This window comes from Orcinus orca, chromosome 2 (genome assembly GCF_937001465.1).
Source record: "Orcinus orca chromosome 2, mOrcOrc1.1, whole genome shotgun sequence".
Taxonomy (NCBI): domain Eukaryota; kingdom Metazoa; phylum Chordata; class Mammalia; order Artiodactyla; family Delphinidae; genus Orcinus; species Orcinus orca.
In genome coordinates, this window is record NC_064560.1 from 35,334,983 (window position 1) to 35,353,520 (window position 18,538).

The following is an 18,538-nucleotide window of genomic DNA, read 5'->3' on the forward strand; positions in this document are numbered from 1 at the left end:
GCCATCTGAGAAAAGTGTAAAATCCAGAAAGGCAAGACAGGCCATGGGTAAAAGGAGCCTTGTTATGCTGATGGGCGGGATGTAAATTGCCAACAGCCACCCTGGAGAAGTGTATGGTGTTTCCTGATACATCTGAAAAACAAAGCAACAGAGTCTAGGGCATTTCCACTTATGGTCCTATAGCTTAGGGAAATTAAAATCAAAAAGACACAGCCACCCCAAAATTTGGGACGGCTCTGTTTACAGGAACCTCTTCTACAGTACAAGTTAAATATCCCAGAGAACAAATAATTGATAAAGAAGTTGCGGTACTTACGTACAACAGAATACCACTCAGCAATGAAATCTGTGTCACCAGGCCTGTACCAGCATAATGAGTGGATTGAGGCACGATGATTCTAAGTGAAATAAGTCACACAGAAAAAGAAACATCATAAGGTATCACTAATGCACGGAATGTAAACTTGGCTACACAGGAACTGAATTACAAAACAGAACAGGGTCTCAAATGTAGAAAACCAACTTATGCTTGCTTAAGGGGAAAGGTGAGTTGGGGTGCTGCATAAAACCAGAGTTTGAAATTAGCACAGATACTGTTCCATAAGCCAAATATGTAATAGACAAGACGTACCCCTTGCTCAACGAAATGGACTCAACAATGAGGTATCACCTCACACCTGTTAGAATGGGCATCATCTGAAAATCTACAAACAACAAATGCTGGAAAGGGTGTGGAGAAAAGGAAGCCTCTTCCACTACTGTTGGGAATATAAATTGATACAGTCACTATGGAGAACAATATGGAGTTTCTTAAGAAACTAATAATAGAATTACCATATGATACAGCAATCCCAGTACTGGACATATACCCAGACAAAACCATAAATCAAAAAGAGATATTCACCGCAATGTTCATTGCATCACTATTTACAATATCGAGGTAATGGAAGCAACCTAAATGCCCACAGACAGACGAATGCATAAAGATGTGGTACATATATAAAATGGAATATTACTAAGCCATGAAAGGAATGAAATTGGGTCATTTGTAGAGACGTCGATGGATCTATAGACTGTCATACAGAGTGAAGTAAGTCAGAAAGAGAAAAACACATCTTGTATATTCATGCATATATGTGGAACCTAGAAAAACTGTACAGATTAACCGTTTTGCAAGGCATAAATAGAGCAACAGATGTAGACAACAATCGTATGGACAACAAGGGGGGAAAGCTCTTGGAGGCGTGGTGGTGGGAGGAGTTGAGAGATTGGGATTGGCATGTAAACATTTATATGTATAAAATAGATAACCAATAAGAACCTGCTGTATAAAAATATAAAATAAAATTCAAAATTAAAAAGAAATAAAATTTAAAAATAAAACAGAAAAAACAATTATTCCCTTCACATACATGTATTTATATGAATAAATTATTTCCATGCTTATATCTGTAAATACAAAAAAGAGGAATAAAATCTACCTTGAACCAAAAACGAAAAAGAGAAAAAAAAAACAGAACCCACCAGTTACTCAGAGGAAAACCGTATCAGGGCACTTGCTCCAGTTGTAAACAATTCTGAAGTTGGTCAGTGGTGGGGAATCGTCTCCCATTCAGCCAGCAGCCCCCACACAGCAAGCGTCCTCATTGCAAAGCTGGGGCACCGTGCTGAGGCATCTGTGAGTAAACGTGAGCTGAGCCCCAGGCCAGTTGCTGCTGAACTGTTCCCACCCTTCCCAGGTAAAACACCTGAATATATACAAGGACTTGAAAGCCTAGAGGAAGGGCCATGGAGCCACACGAGTGACAGCATGCCAGCTGACTTGGTGCCTGCAGGCCAGCCAGGATGGTCCTGGCCCTGGGTGCTCTTCTGGAAGATTTCCATTTCCCTGCCTGAGATACCCGTCCTGTCCCTGCCCCCACTGCTTTTTTCCTTCCTCACCTCTGCCCAGGGAGAAATTCCAGCAGCAGGTATGGGTGACACATCCTCTTCTTTAGCAGGTGGCAGCCTGGCAACTGCTGCAGAAAGTCCAGCAGAGCCCCACTCACACTGGGCCACCCACAAAGCCGTGGCCTCTCACTCCCTCCCACCAGCCCAGCACCAAGACTGCTGACAGGGCAGAGAAAATGGCGTCAGGCACAGCTGCAGGGGCTCTTGCTGCCTGGAGTGGTATTTATATTGATCTCAACCCAGGCACACCTGGGGAGGGCTGGCCGGCACGGTAAGGCTGCCCAGGTCAGCCAATCATCATCCCTCAGGGGCTCACAGTTGCAGAAAATGGAACTTGCTGAACCGGCCAGGTCCAAGGAACAGCTGTGGGCTCCTGAGAGTCAGGATAGACAAGGGGCTGTAGCTTTGGCTTGTTTTCTAATCATTTTATCTGGCCCATGAGTGGGAGACAACTTCAAGAAAACCCTCTCTTAATGAGAGGAACCCAGGAGTCAGGGAGAGGAGGGGGTGGGTGGTGGTTGGAGACAGAGGCCTGGTGCCCTGGGTGCAGTGGAAGTCTCTGGAAGACCAGGTGGAGGGAGGCCACACAGAGTGATGCCCAGGGTCACAGACCTGTTGGAGCTGCTGTTTGTTAGTTCAAGTCCTGCTCTGAGGTGCTCTGTGTCAGCTCTGAGCGACAGGTGAGCTGGGGGTGCTCTTCAATGAGGGCTATGTGCACGGTTCCTGTGTGCCCAGCCCTGCCACGGTACCTGCAAGGGTAGCTCTGTATCCTGGGAGGGGCCTGACCATGAGAGCCCCGTGGGCTGGGTTGGGGGTGGGGTACCTGCCCAGGAGAGCTCCATATCCAGGGATTGGCCTGACCACGAGAGCCCCATGGGTTGCTGGGGACCTGGTAAAGGATGTCAGAACAGTCAGTGAAGCCACCGAGGATATACCTCCAGTTGCTCCTGATTCCTACACCCTGCTGGTCATTCTACCAACCACCAGGACATGGTATTCTGTATTAGTCTTCAATGATGCCTTCTTTTGTATTCCATTAGTCCCAGAGTCACAAGAAATTTTGGCTTGTGAGTGGCAGGACTCAACATACAACTAAAACAATACTTCCGGGCCGTCTTGCCCCAAGGGTTCAAAAATTCCCACACCATCTTTGGGGAAAGCTTAGCTAAAGACCAAAAAGTTCTACCTCTGGAAAAGGAAACCCTCCTTCAATATGCAGATGACATTCTGATCGCCAGCCCTACTAAGGAGGCCTCTGAACTACCAAGCCAATAAAGGATAGAAGTTGTCCAAGAAAAAGCTCAAATATCACAGACTGCGGTGACCTGCCTGGGCTTCATTCTCACACAAGGTCAGAGAAGCCCATCCCAGGAAAGGGAAGAAACCATTTGCAGCCTTACCCCTTTCTAAAACTAGAAGACAGCTTAGGGGTTCCTGGGGAGGCCAGGGTTTGCTGCTTCTGGATCCCTAACTACAGTCTACTAGCTGGGCCTCTATATGAAACACTGAAAGGAAAAGATGATGATCCTTTTGAACAGAATCCAGAAGTGGCCTTTCAAGAATGGAAAGAGCAGTCAATTCAGACCCTTGCCCTGGAACTCCCTAATTGAGCTAAACCCTTTGACCTTTACATTCCCGGTGAAAGGTGAATCGCCATTGGAGAATTAGTGCAAAAACTGGGACCACTTGAAATGGAACAATGCAAGAATGCCATCCAGGTAGGATAAACTACAGTCACCAAGGGGCTTGGCCCACTGCCACATCTGGCCAAGATACTGGCGGTATCTAAAAACCTGGAAATCAGCAGCCCAAAAGGCCACCTCCCTCCTAAGGGAAAAGGACCCCACGTGGTGATCCTAATCACCAGCCATGCCCTGAAGTTGCAGGGTTCGCTCCGTGGGCACACCGACCTCGAGTGAGGAGTCCCTCCAACTCCAACATCCAGAGAGATAACCGGGGGCAACAGGGCACCATGACGACTTGTGTGAACATCACTTGACCTGGAGTTTCTCTCATAAAACAACAATAGTGTGTCCCGAAGGAGTAGACTACTGCTTGCAGGACTTACTGCACCCGGAGGGGAGCTAATAATCTTGGCGGGGGAACCGTATATCACACTGTCACCATAGAAAAGCCTACAGACACCGTGATGATGGTGGCCAATAAGACCGGCTGGACTCCTGTTTACTTCAAAAGGCTGTTGACTCAGTGGCCATCATGGTCCTTGATCACCACTGACCCTGGACTGTCTGGGAGTTGAGCGGGCAGGGCTCTGACACCTGGTGCTGTTTTTACATTAATTCAGGGGCCTAATTGAAGAAAGAGCAGACTACTGGTCAGAGCATCTAGGCTGGCAGAAACGGTCAGCCTAAGGTGGCCGAACAAATGTGGGGCGGGGTGAAATCGGCCCCCACAGCGTCTCTGCACATCTCTTTCCTGGACCCTTAAAGGTCATTAGAATCTATAACACTTCCAATGCTGGTGCTCAGGCGGACGAGCAGGGAGGCAGGGGTCCTGGGGCCAATCAACGTCACCTGGAGGCTGCTGGGGAGAAGTTCTGACCCTCGTCCCCTGGTATGAGGGCTCCCAACTCAGCACTCAGCAGTTACAGAAGAAGGGTCTGCACCCTCAGCACTCCAAGAATGAGGAACGGGACAAAAGGCAGAGGAGGGGTTTGTCCCCAGCAAAGCCCATTAAAAATCCCTGAGAGATAAAAATAGAATCTGGGCAATAAAGTCAAGTCTGATCTTTTTTATCCTTTGTGCTTTGTCTAATTTCACGTGCTCCTAGGGTCCCGCATGCAGAGGTTCCACACCCGGCACTTCAGACCAGATTTCCTAGTGCAGAATGGCTGGGTCGACACCTCAGCTCCTGGGGCCCAGTGCAGACTCCGAGATATAGAGCCTGAGCTGCAGCCAACCCGGCCCTCGAGAGCTCCGCCCCCTCCCTCCCACTGACTCTGACAGGATCTCTACACAGCAGCCCAGCCCACAGCCCACGGGGTAGTGCATGCTCTCACCTCTCCATTCTCTGATCAAAATATAAAGTTTCCTTTGCTTGTGAACCAAACTCAGTCTCGATCTGTTGGCCCCAATGACACTGGGCAGGGGGACACTTGTTGGGGTCCACTCTGGAGGATCAGTAACAGAAATTGAGACTATTGTAACTTCAATGAATAGATGTGTGAGCCAAACTGTAGTTAACATAGAACAGTTTATAAGGCTCGGGTAAAATAAGATGTTTCTAACACTTCCATTTGATATTTCCATCACTTTATTATAAGCAAGTTCAGTGAAAAGGTTTGTCTTATTTGTCAGGTCAATATTAGAGAAATGAAGTGATTTCTTTCCAAGGATGTACATCTAATAATCTTGGTTAAAGCTTCAATCTTGTTTTAAATGCTTTTCCATTGAAAATGATACCTCTCTTTCAGCTCCCCCATTTCTGAGAAGTATAAAATCTTATAATTTATTATTACCAAAGGGGAAAGGTGGGAGGAGGGATAAATTAACAGTTTGGAATTAACACATACACACTGCTATGTATAAAATAGATCATCAACAAGGAACTACTGTATAGCACAGGGAACTACACTCAATATTTTGCAATAACCTATAAGGGGAAATAATCGGAAAAAGAATAGATATTTTTATTGACATCATCTATCAATGACAGTTAAAGTGTAACCTAAGGGAAGCCGGTGGTGAGTGCTTCTGACCCTGAAGACTTCAATCATCTAAAGTTTGGACTCTGCCTACTTCCCAAGGCCCTTAATGAACATATGTGTAGCCGTAGCTTAAAAAACTCCCCAGTTTGGGTTTTGGGGAAACACTGATTTTGAAAGAGCCCTGGTGTTCTCCTTATATGAATGGGACTCTTCCTACTGCTAAAACATGTCTGTCACACCCAGAGGATGGTATACCGTCTGATCGGGAAGAGTTTGGAAAAGGCATCTCATCTCCTCATCTCCTGGTGCTCGGGTTCACCCCTCCAGCGTCTTTACTAACAGTCTCCCCACTTGGAGATGTCAGCACTGTCAACATCCTGTTGTGTACAGTTTGAAATTTGTCCAGAGGATGAAGCGGAAGGATGAGGAACAATGAGAGACAAGTCCTAGGTGTTCAGACAGGCACATGTCACTCTAATTTCCAATCAGGAAGATGAATTGACCAAAGGCTAGGGTTGCCCATGGAAACAGTATAGGGCTTGAGGAAATCCCACTGCTTTGTGGCCAGTTCCCATAAACACAAGTTGAACAATGGAACTCAGGGGCAGTAAAATTCACGAAACTGCAGAGTTGAAAATATCTATCACTGAAAAATGTCTTGAGGAAAGTCAGAGAAAAGGATTGGTAAGCAAGGGAGAATGGCAGGAAAGGGATTTGAGGAGGTAGAAAGGACTCGCCATTAAGCACAAGAAAAGGGGCTGAACATTGCCAACATTGCAGTTGGCCAAAAAGGCTGTATGCGTTTTTTTATGTATAATTTCAAGAAAAGGGCATACACTTTTTTAGCCAACCAAACAGGTGGGCACTGGAAATCAATACTACAAAAGATATCACTTCGTATCAGTCAGAAGAGCCATCCTCATAAAGTGTAAACACCAGAAATGCAGGACAGGGCAAGGAGAAGAGGGAGCCCTGTGAGGCTTATAGTGGAAATGTATATTGCCAACGGCCATTCTGGAGAAGTGTATTGTGTTTACTAAAGCATCTAAAAAATGAGCTACAGAGCATAGGGCACTTGAACTCATGGGCGTATATCTTGGGAAAAACAAAAATCGAGAGGACACAGGCACCCCAATGTTTACTGCCTCTCTGTTTAAAAGATCCTCGACTAGGATATAACTTCAATGTCTCTGGAGGGAAAAAATGGATAGAGATGTGGTACTTATGTAGAGTGGAATATTACTCAACCTGGAAATCAATGAAATATGGCCAGTTGTAACAACTCTGGAGGAGTTACGTATGATCATTCTAAGTGACATAATTCAAAAAGAAAAAGACACATATCATAAGATATCACTTAAAGGTGGAATCCAAAATGGCTACACATGCAATAAATTACAAAACAAAAACATAGTCAAATATGTAGAAAACACGCGTAAGGCTGCTAAACGGGAAAGGTGGGGAGGGGTGAGGCATCATCCAGGAGGTTGAAATTAGCAAAGATACCATTCCAAATACCAAACTGATAATCAACAAGGCCTACACGGTAGCTAAAAGAACTGCACTCAGCACACTCAAGTCACCGGAAAAGAATATCTATGACTGGTAAGAATCTGAAAAAGAATTTATTGATGTCTCTCTGTACGTGAATCAAGTGGATGTACAGCAGCAAGAAACAGAGCTTTGAAAATCAGCTGTAACCAATATAGTAATAAATTGAAAAAAATAAACGACAGAGAGACAGAGAAAACCTCTTACAACTTTTCCTCAGGGACGGTGATGCAACATGGATTGAACACATCTAGACCCACAGCAGGATGAGACATAAGGCTGGAAACTGTTCGCGCTAAGAGAAATGTGAGGTTGGGTGAGGAAATGCACACCCTTTAAAGTAATACTACCTGGTACCCATTCAATGGGTCCCAAATCTGCAGGTTCAAGGAATCTTCCTACAGCTAAAACATGCATGGAAAACCCAGAGGACTGTACACCATGTGATCAGGAGATGTGTCTAAAATGCACCTCATTTATCCTCTCCTGGTGCTCCTGTTCATCATTCCAGCCACGTTACTTAGAATCTCCCCACTTAGAGAATCAGCACATTTCAACTTCTGTTTCACACATTTTGCAAATTGTGAGGAGGATGAACGGGAAGAGGGGGAACCAATGAGAGAATAGTTGTAGGGGTTTGGACGGGCACATGTCACTCTAATTTCCCATTAAGAATAAGAATTAAAAAAAGGCTCAGCCCGCCTCGCCGGAGCCAAAATAGGGCCTGAGGCAATCCTGCAGCTTTGAGGCCAGCTCACAAAAGAGCAACTTAAAAAATGGAGCTCAGGGTCACTGCAATTCACAAACCTGCAGAGTTATAAATGAAAACTAACGTCCAAAAATATGTTGAGGTAAAGCAAAGAAGAGGATCTTAATGCAAGACAGAATTGCAAGAAACAGATTTCAAGAGATAGATTGGACTCGTCTTTAAAGCACATGAAAAGCGGCAGAATTTCGACAATGATGCAGTTGGCCCAAAAGGGAATATGCGTTTTTTCCTGAATATATCCAGGAAAAAACGCATACGCACTTTATGGGCAACCAAGCAAGCAAGCAATGCAAATGTGCACAACAAAGAAGTCTCATTTCCCACCGGTCAAAAGGGCCATCCGAAAAAATTGTAAAAACCAGAAATGCAGGACAGGCCATGGAGAACAGGGAGCCTTTATACGCTGATGGACAGTGTGTGAACTGCCGAGAGCCACTCTGGAGAAGTGTATGGTGGTTCCTAAATCACCAAAAAACAGAGCTACAGAGCATAGGGCACTTCCAATCACGGGAGTATATCTAGGGAAGTCTAAAAATCAACAAGACACAAGCACACCACAGTTTAGGGCTACTCTGTTTACAAGAACCTCAACTTCAGTACACCTTAAATATCCCAGAAAAGAGAACAATGGATAAAGAAAATGTGGTACTTATGTACAATGGAATATCTCTTCACCATGAAATCAATGTAATAAGGCTAGTAGAAGGATAAAGAGTGGATTTAGGTCCGATAATACTACTTGAAATAAGTCAAACAGAAAAAGAAACATATCATAAGATATCACTTATAGAGGGAGGATAAATATGGCTGCACAAAAAATGAATTACAAAACAGAACAGTGTCTCACATTTAGAAAACACACTTATGTCAGCTTAAGGGGAAAGGAGAGGTGGGGTGATGCATAAAACCAGAGTTTGAAATTAGCACAGATACCATTCAAAAAACCAAATAGGTATTAGACAAGATCTACACCTTGCTCAATGAACTGGCCTCAACACACCCTATACACCGCAGAGAAATATATCTGAGTAATAAGAATCTTAAAACCCATGTATTGATATATCTCCATAAGGGAATCAAGTGTGTGCAGAGCGGCACAAACACAGCAGTGAAAATGAGCTAAACCCCATTATAGAAATAAATTTTAAAACCAAAACGCAGAAACAATGAAAGAGAGAAAAATTCTTACAAAATTCGCTCAGGGGCTGTGATGCGACCTGGAATGACCACATATAAACCCACAGCTAGATAAGACATAAGGCTGGACACTTGGGGCTGAGAGGATTGGTGAGCTTTGGTGAGCAACTGCCGAAAGTTTAATGCAATACTTCATGCTACTCATTCCAAGGGTCCCAACACTCCAGGTTGAAGGGAATCTTCCTACAGCTAAACCATGCATGGGAAATCCAGCAGATGGTATACCATATGATTGGGAAAGGTTTCTAAAACGCACCTCATTTTCCTCTCCTGGGGCTCCGGATCAACATTCCAGCCACTTTACTAACAACAACCCCACATGGAGAGTCAATGCCTTTAAGTTCCGGTATCGCACAGTCTGCAGTTAGTGCGGAGGATGAATGGGAATAGGGGGAACCAGTGAGAAAATACCTGTAGCGGTTTCAATGGCTACATGTCACTCTAATTTCACATAGGAAGAAGAATTAACCAAAGGCACAGCAAGGCGACCCAGAAGAAGAATAGGGCCTGAAGAAATCCTGTGGATATGAGGCAAGATCACAAAAATAAGAGCTGAAAAATGGAACTAAGGGCAACTGCAATTCAAAAACCTGCAGAGTTATAAAGGCCAACTATTTTCCAAAAGTATATTGAGGTAAGGTTATGAAGAGGCACTGACAGCAAGGCAGAATTGCAGGAAACAGATTTCAGGAGGTAGACTGGAATTGCACTGAAAACATATGAAAAGACTGAGAACATCTACAATCATGCACTTGGCCAAAAAGGCCCTATGCGTTTTTTCCTGAATATATTCAGGAAGAAACGCATACGCCCTGTCTGGCCAACCAAGCAAGCTTGCAAAGGAAATCTGCACTACAATGAAGTCTCACTGCCCCCCAGTCAAAAGGGCCATCTGAAAAACGTGTAAAATCCAGAAAGGCAGGACAGGCCATGGAGAACTGGGAGCCTTGTTATGCTGATGGGTGGGATGTAAATTGACAACAGCCACTCTGGAGAAGTGTATGGTGTTTCCTGAAACATCTAAAAAACAAAGCAACAGAGCCTAGGGCACTTCCACTTATGGTCCTATAGCTTAGGGAAATTAAAATCAAAAAGACACAGCCACCACAAAGTTTGGGACGGCTCTGTTTACAGTAACCTCGTTTACGGTACAAGTTCAATATCGCAGAAAGCGAAAAATGGATAAAGAAGTTGTGGTACTTACGTACAATGCAATATCACTCAGCAATGAAATCTATGTCATCAGGCCCATAGCAGCATAATGAGTGGATTCAGGTACGATGATTCGAAGTGAAATAAGTCACACAGAAAAAGAAACATCATAAGATATCACTAATACACGGAATGTAAACTTGGCTACACAGGAACTGAATTACAAAACAGAACAGGGTCTCAAATGTAGAAAACCAACTTATGCTTGCTTAAGGGGAAAGGTGAGTTGGGGTGCTGCATAAAACCAGAGATTGAAATTAGCACAGATACCGTTCCATAAGCCAAATATGTAATGGACAACAGCTACCCCTTGCTCAACGAAGTGGACTCAACACCTCATATTAAACGCTTAACAATATACCTGACTAGTAAGAAACTTAAAACCTATGGATTTATATGTCTCCGAAAGAGAATCAAGCGTGTGTACAGCGGCATAAACGCAGCAGTGATAGGATTGGTGAGGATCGGCGAGCAAATGCAGACCCTTTGAAGTCATATTTCATTGTACCCATTCCATGGGTCTCAACTCTCCAGGTTTAAGGGATTCTTCCTTCAGCTAAAACATGCATGTGGAACCCAGAGTATGATCCACCGTGTGATCGGGAAACATGTTCAAATGTGCCTCAGGTTTCGTCCTCTGGTACTCGGGTGCAACATTCCAGACGCTTTACTAACACTCTCGCCACTTGGAGAGTCAGTGCCTTTAACCTCATGTTTGGCCCAGTTTGCAATTTCTGCGGAAAATGAACAGGAATAGGGAGAACCAATGAGAGACTAGCTGGAGGTGTCTAGACGGGCAAATTTAACTCTCATTTCCAACCAGGAAGAGGAATTAACCAAAGGCTCAGAGTGCCGTGCCGGAACCACACTAGGGCCTGAAGCAATCCTGCAGTGTTGCGGCCAGCTCACAAGAAAGCGAGTTGAAGAAAGGAGCTCAGGGTCACTGTCATTCACAAACCTGCAGAGTTATAAATGACAGCTATCGTCCAAAAATATATTGAAGTAAGGCTGCCAAGAGGACTTGAAAGCGGGGCAGAATTGCAGGAAACCGATTTCAGGAGGTAGACTGGAATTGCATGTAAAGCATAGGAAAAGAGGCAGAACGTCCACAATGATGCACTTGGCCAAAAAGAACATATGCCTTTTTTCCTGAATATATTCAGGAAAAAACGCATACACCCTTTTTGGCCAACCAAGCAATCTTGCAAAGGAAATCTGCACTACAATGAAGTCTCACTGCCCCCCGGTCAAAAGGGCCATCTGAAAAAAGTGTAAAATCCAGAAAGGCAGGACAGGCCATGGAGAACTGGGAGCCTTGTTATGCTGATGGGCGGGATGTAAATTCCCAACACCCACTCTGGAGAAGTGTATGGTGTTTCCTGAAACATCTAAAAAACAAAGCAACAGAGCCTAGGGCACTTCCACTTATGGTCCTATAGCTTAGGGAAATTAAAATCAAAAAGACACAGCCACCCCAAACTTTGGGACGGCTCTGTTTACAAGAACCTCGTTTACAGTACAAGTTCAATTCACAGAAAGTGAAAAATGGTTACAGACGTTGTGGTACTTACGTACAATGCAATATCACTCAGCAATGAAATCTATGTCATCAGGCCTGTAGAAGCATAATGAGTGGATTCAGGTACGATGATTCTAAGTGAAATAAGTCACACAGAAAAAGAAACATCATAAGATATCACTACTACACGGAATGTAAACTTGGCTACACAGGACCTGAATTACAAAACAGAACATGGTCTCAAATGTAGAAAACCAACTTATGCTTGCTTAAGGGGAAAGGTGAGTTGGGGTGCTGCATAAAACCACAGATTGAAATGAGCACAGATACTGTTCCATAAGCCAAATATGTAATAGACAAGAGCTACACCTTGCTCAACGAAGTGGACTCAACACCCCATATTAAACGCCTAAGAATATACCTGACTAGTAAGAATCTTAAAACCTATGGATTTATATGTCTCCGAAAGAGAATCAAGCGTGTGTACAGCGGCATAAACGCAGCAGTGATAGGATTGGTGAGGTTCGGTGAGCAAATGCAGACCCTTTGAAGTCATATTGCATGGTACCCATTCCATGGGTCTCAACTCTCCAGGTTTAAGGGATTCTTCCTTCAGCTAAAACATGCATGTGGAACCCAGAGTATGATCCACCGTGTGATCGGGAAACGTGTTCAAATGTGTCTCAGTTTTCATCCCCTGGTACTCGGGTGCAACATTCCTAGATGCTTTACTAACACTCTCCCCACTTGGAGAGTCAGTGCCTTTAACTTCCTGTTTGGCCCAGTTTGCAATTTCTGCGTAAGATGAACAGGAATAGGGAGAACCAATAGAGACTAGCTGGAGGTGTCTGGACTGGCAAATTTAACTCTCATTTCCCACCAGGAAGAGGAATTAACCAAAGGCTCAACGTGCCGTTCCGGAACCACTCTAGGGCCTGAAGCAATCCTGCTGTGTTGCGGCCATCTCAGAAGAAAGCGAGTTGAAGAAAGGAGCTCAGGGTCACTGTAATTCACAAACCTGCAGAGTTATAAATGACAGCTATCGTCCAAAAATATATTGAAGTAAAGGTGCCAAGAGGACTTGAAAGCGGGGCAGAATTGTAGGAAACCGATTTCAGGAGGTAGACTGGAATTGCATGTAAAGCATAGGAAAAGAGGTAGAAGGTCCACAATGATGCACTTGGCCAAAAAGGGCGTATGCGTTTTTTCCTGAATATATTCAGGAAAAAACGCATACGCCCTTTTTGGCCAACCAAGCAAGCTTGCAAAGGAAATCTGCACTACAATGAAGTCTCACTGCCCCCGGTCAAAAGCGCCATCTGAAAAAAGTGTAAAATCCAGAAAGGCAGGACAGGCCATGGAGAACTGAGAGCCTTGTTATGCTGATGGGCGGGATGTAAATTGCCAACAGCCACTCTGGAGAAGTGTATGGTGTTTCCTGAAACATCTACAAAACAAAGCAACAGAGCCTAGGGCACTTCCACTTATGGTCCTATAGCTTAGGGAAATTAAATTCAAAAAGACACAGCCACCCCAAAGTTTGGGACGGCTCTGTTTACAAGAACCTCGTTTGCAGTATAAGTTCAATATCACAGAAAGCAAAAAATGGATAAAGACGTTGTGGTACTTACGTACAATGCAATATCACTCAGCAATGAAATCTATGTCATCAGGCCTGTAGAAGCATAATGAGTGGATTCAGGTACGATGATTCTAAGTGAAATAAGTCACACAGAAAAAGAAACATCATAAGATATCACTAATACACGGAATGTAAACTTGGCTACACAGGAACTGAATTACAAAACAGCACAGGGTCTCAAATGTAGAAAACCAACTTATGCTTGCTTAACGGGAAAGGTGAGTTGGGGTGCTGCATAAAACCACAGATTGAAATTAGCACAGATACCGTTCCATAAGACAAATATGTTATAGACAAGAGCTACACCTTGCTCAACGAAGTGGACTCAACACCCCATATTAAACGCCTAAGAATATACCTGACTAGTAAGAATCTTAAAATCTATGGATTTATATGTCTCCGAAAGAGAATCAAACGTGTGTACAGCGGCATAAACGCAGCAGTGATAGGATTGGTGAGGTTCGGTGAGCAAATGCAGACCCTTTGAAGTCATATTACATGGTACCCATTCCATAGGTCTCAACTCTCCAGGTTTAAGGGATTCTTCCTTCAGCTAAAACATGCATGTGGAACCCATAGTATGATCCACCGTGTGATTGGAAAACGTGTTCAAAGGTGTCTCAGTTTTCGTCCCCTGGTACTCGGGTGCAACATTCCAGACCCTTTACTAACACTCTCCCCACTTGGAGAGTCAGTGCCTTTAACCTCCTCTTTGGCCCAGTTTGCCAATTCTGCGGAAAATGAACAGGAATAAGGAGAACCAATGAGAGACTAACTGGAGGTGTATGGACGGGCAAATTTAACTCTCATTTCCCACCAGGAAGAGGAAGTAACCAAAGGCTCAGCGTGCCATGCCGGAAGCACACTAGGGCCTGAAACAATCCTGTGGTGTTGCGGCCAGCTCACAAGAAAGAGAGTTGAAGAAAGGAGCTCAGGGGCACTGTAATTCACAAACCTGCAGAGTTATAAATGACAGCTATCGTCCAAAAATATATGGAAGTAAGGCAGCCAAGAGGACTTGGAAGCGGGGCAGAATTGCTGGAAACCGATTTCAAGAGGTAGACTGGAATTGCATGTATACCATAGGAAAAGACGGAGAACGTCCACAATAATGCACTTGGCCGAAAAGGGCATATGCGTTTTTTCCTGAATATATTCAGGAAAAAACGCATACGCCCTTTTTGGCCAACCAAGCAAGCTTGCAAAGGAAATCTGCCCTACAATTATATCTCACTGCACCCCCGTCAAAACGGCCATCTGAAAAAAGTGTAAAATCCAGAAAGGCAGGACAGGCCATGGAGAACTGGGAGGCTTGTTATGCTGATGGGCGGGATGTAAATTGCCAACAGCCACTCTGGAGAAGTGTATGGTGTTTCCTGAAACATCCAAAAAACAAAGCAACAGAGCCTAGGGCACTTGCACTTATGGTCCTATAGCTTAGGGAAATTAAAATCAAAAAGACACAGCCGCCCCAATGTTTGCGACGGCTCTGTTTACAAGAACCTCGTTTACGGTACAAGTTCAATATCAGAGAAAACGAAAAATGGATAAAGAAGTTGTGATACTTACGTACAGTGCAATATCACTCAGCAATGAAATCTATGTCATCAGGCCCATAGCACCATAATGAGTGGATTCAGATACGATGATTCTAAGTGAAATAAGTCACACAGAAAAAGAAACATCATAAGATATCACTACTATACGGAATGTAAACTTGGCTACACAGGAACTGAATTACAAAAAAGAACAGGGTCTCAAATGTAGAACACCAACTTATACGTGCTTAAGGGGAAAGGTGAGTTGGGGTGCTGCATAAAACCAGAGATGGAAATTAGCACAGATACCGTTCCATAAGCCAAATATGTAATAGACAAGAGCTACTCCTTGCTCAACGAAGTGGACACAACACACCATATTAAACGCCTAAGAATATAGCTGACTAGTAAGAATCTTAAAACCTATGGATTTATATGTCTCCGAAAGAGAATCAAGCGTGTGTACAGCGGCATAAACGCAGCAGTGATAGGATTGTTGAGGTTTGGTGAGCAAATGCAGACCGTTTGACGTCATATTGCATGGTACCCATTCCATGGGTCTCAACTCTCCAGGTTTAAGTATTATTCCTTCAGCTAAAACAAGCATGTGGAACCCAGAGTATGATCCACCGTGTGATCAGGAAACGTGTTCAAATGTGTCTCAGGTTTCGTCCCCTGGTACTCAGGTGCAACATTCCAGACGGTTTACTAACACTCTCCCCAATTGGAGACTCAGTGCCTTTAAACTCCAGTTTGGCCCAGTTTGCAATTTCTGCATAAGATGAACAGGAATAGGGAGAACCAATGAGAGACTAGCTGGAGGTTTTTGGACGGGCAAATTTAACTCTCATTTTCCACCAGGAAGAGGAAACAACCAAAGGCTCAGCGTGCCATTCCAGAATCACACTAGGGCCTGAAGCAATCCTGCGGTGTTGCGGCCAGCTCACAAGAAAGCGAGTTGAAGAAAGGAGCTCAGGGGCACTGTAATTCACAAACCTGCAGAGTTATAAATGACAGGTATCGTCCAAAAATATATTGAAGTTAGGCTGCCAAGAGGACTTGAAAGCGGGGCAGAATTGCAGGAAACCGATTTCAGGAGGTAGACTGGAATTGCATGTAAAGCATAGGAAAAGAGGCAGAATGTCCAAAATGATGCACTTGACCAAAAAGGGCGTATGCGTTTTTTCCTGAATATATTCAGGAAAAAACGCATACGCACTTTTTGGCCAACCAAGCAAGCTTGCAAAGGAAATCTGCACTACAATGAAGTCTCACTGTCCCCTGGTCAAAAGGGCCATCTGAAAAAAGTTTAAAATCCAGAAAGGCAGCACAGGCCATGAAGAACTGGGAGCCTTGTTATGCTGATGGGCGGGATGTAAATTGCCAACAGCCACTCTGGAGAAGTGTATGGTGTTTCCTGAAACATCCAAAAAACAAAGCAACAGAGCCTAGGGCACTTCCACTTATGGTCCTATAGCTTAGGGAAATTAAAATCAAAAACACAGCCACCCCAAAGTTTGGGACGGCTCTGTTTACAAGAACCTCGTTTACGGGACAATTTCAATATCACAGAAAGCGAAAAATGGATACAGACGTTGTGATACTTACGTACAATGCAATAACACTCAGCAATGAAATCTATGTCATCAGGCCCGTAGCAGCATAATGAGTGGATTCAGGTACGATGATTCTAAGTGAAATAAGTCACACAGAAAAAGAAACATCATAAGATATCACTACTACATGGAATGTAAACTTGGCTACACAGGAACTGAATTACAAAAAAGAACAGGGTCTCAAATGTAGAACACCAACTTATGCGTGCTTAAGGGGAAAGGTGAGTTGGGGTGCTGCATAAAACCAGAGATTGAAATTAGCACAGATACCGTTCCATAAGCCAGATATGTAATAGACAAGAGCTACTCCTTGCTCAACGAAGTGGACTCAACACCCCATATTAAATGCTTAAGCATATACCTGAGTAGTAAGAATCTTAAAACCTATGGATTTATATGTCTCCGAAAGAGAATCAAGCGTGTGTACAGCGGCATAAACACAGCAGTGATAGGACTGGTGATGTTCGGTGAGCAAATGCAGACCCTTTGAAGTCATATTGCATGGTACCAATTCCATGGGTCTCAACTCTCCAGGTTTAAGGGATTCTTCCTTCAGCTAAAACATGCATGTGGAACCCAGAGTATGATCCACCGTGTGATCGGGAAACGTGTTCAAATGTGTCTCAGTTTTCATCCCCTGGTACTCAGGTGCAACATTTCAGACGCTTCACTAACACTCTCCCCACTTGGAGAGTCAGTGCCTTTAACCTCCTGTTTGGCGCAGTTTGCAATTTCTGCGTAAGATGAACAGGAATAGGGAGAACCAATGAGAGACTAGCTGGAGGTGTCTGGACTGGCAAATTTAACTCTCATTTCCCACCAGGAAGAGGAATTAACCAAAGTCTCAGCGTGCCAATCCGGAACCACACTAGGGCCTTAAGCAATCCTGCGGTGTTGCGGCCAGCTCACAAGAAAACGAGTTGAAGAAAGGAGCTCAGGGGCACTGTCATTCACAAACCTGCAGAGTTATAAATGACAGTTATCTTCCAAAAATATATTGAAGTAACGCTGCCAAGAGGACTTTAAAGTGGGGCAATATTGCAGGAAACCGATTTCAGGAGGTAGACTGGAATTGCATGTAAAGCATAGGAAAAGAAGCAGAACGTACACAATGATGCACTTGGCCAAAAAGTGCATATGCGTTTTTTCCTGAATATATTCAGGAAAAAACGCATACGCCCCTTTTGGCCAACCAAGCAAGCTTGCAAAGGAAATCTGCACTACAATGAAGTCTCACTGCCCCCTGATCAAAAGGGCCATCTGAAAAAAGTGTAAAATCCAGAAAGGCAGGACAGGCCATGGAGAACTGGGAGCCTTGTTATGCTGATGGGCGGGATGTAAATTGCCAACAGCCACTCTGGAGAAGTGTATGGTGTTTCCTGAAACATCTAAAAAACAAAGCAACTGAGACTAGGGCACTTCCATTTATGGTCCTATAGCTTAGGGAAATTAAAATCAAAAAGACACAGCCACCCCAAAGTTTCGGACGGCTCTGTTTACAAGAACCTCGTTTATGGTACAAGTTCAATATCACAGAAAGCGAAAAATGGATAAAGAAGTTGTGGTACTTACATACAATGCAATATCACTCAGCAATGAAATCTATGTCATCAGGCCCGTAGCAGCATAATGAGTGGATTCAGGTACGATGATTCTAAGTGAAATAAGTCACACAGAAAAAGAAACATCATAAGATATCACTAATACATGGAATGTAAACTTGGCTACACAGGAACTGAATTACAAAACAGAACAGGGTCTCAAATGCAGAAAACCAACTTATGCTTGCTTAAGGGGAAAGGTGAGTTGGGGTGCTGCATAAAACCAGAGATTGAAATGAGCACAGATACCGTTCCATAAGCCAAATATGTAATAGA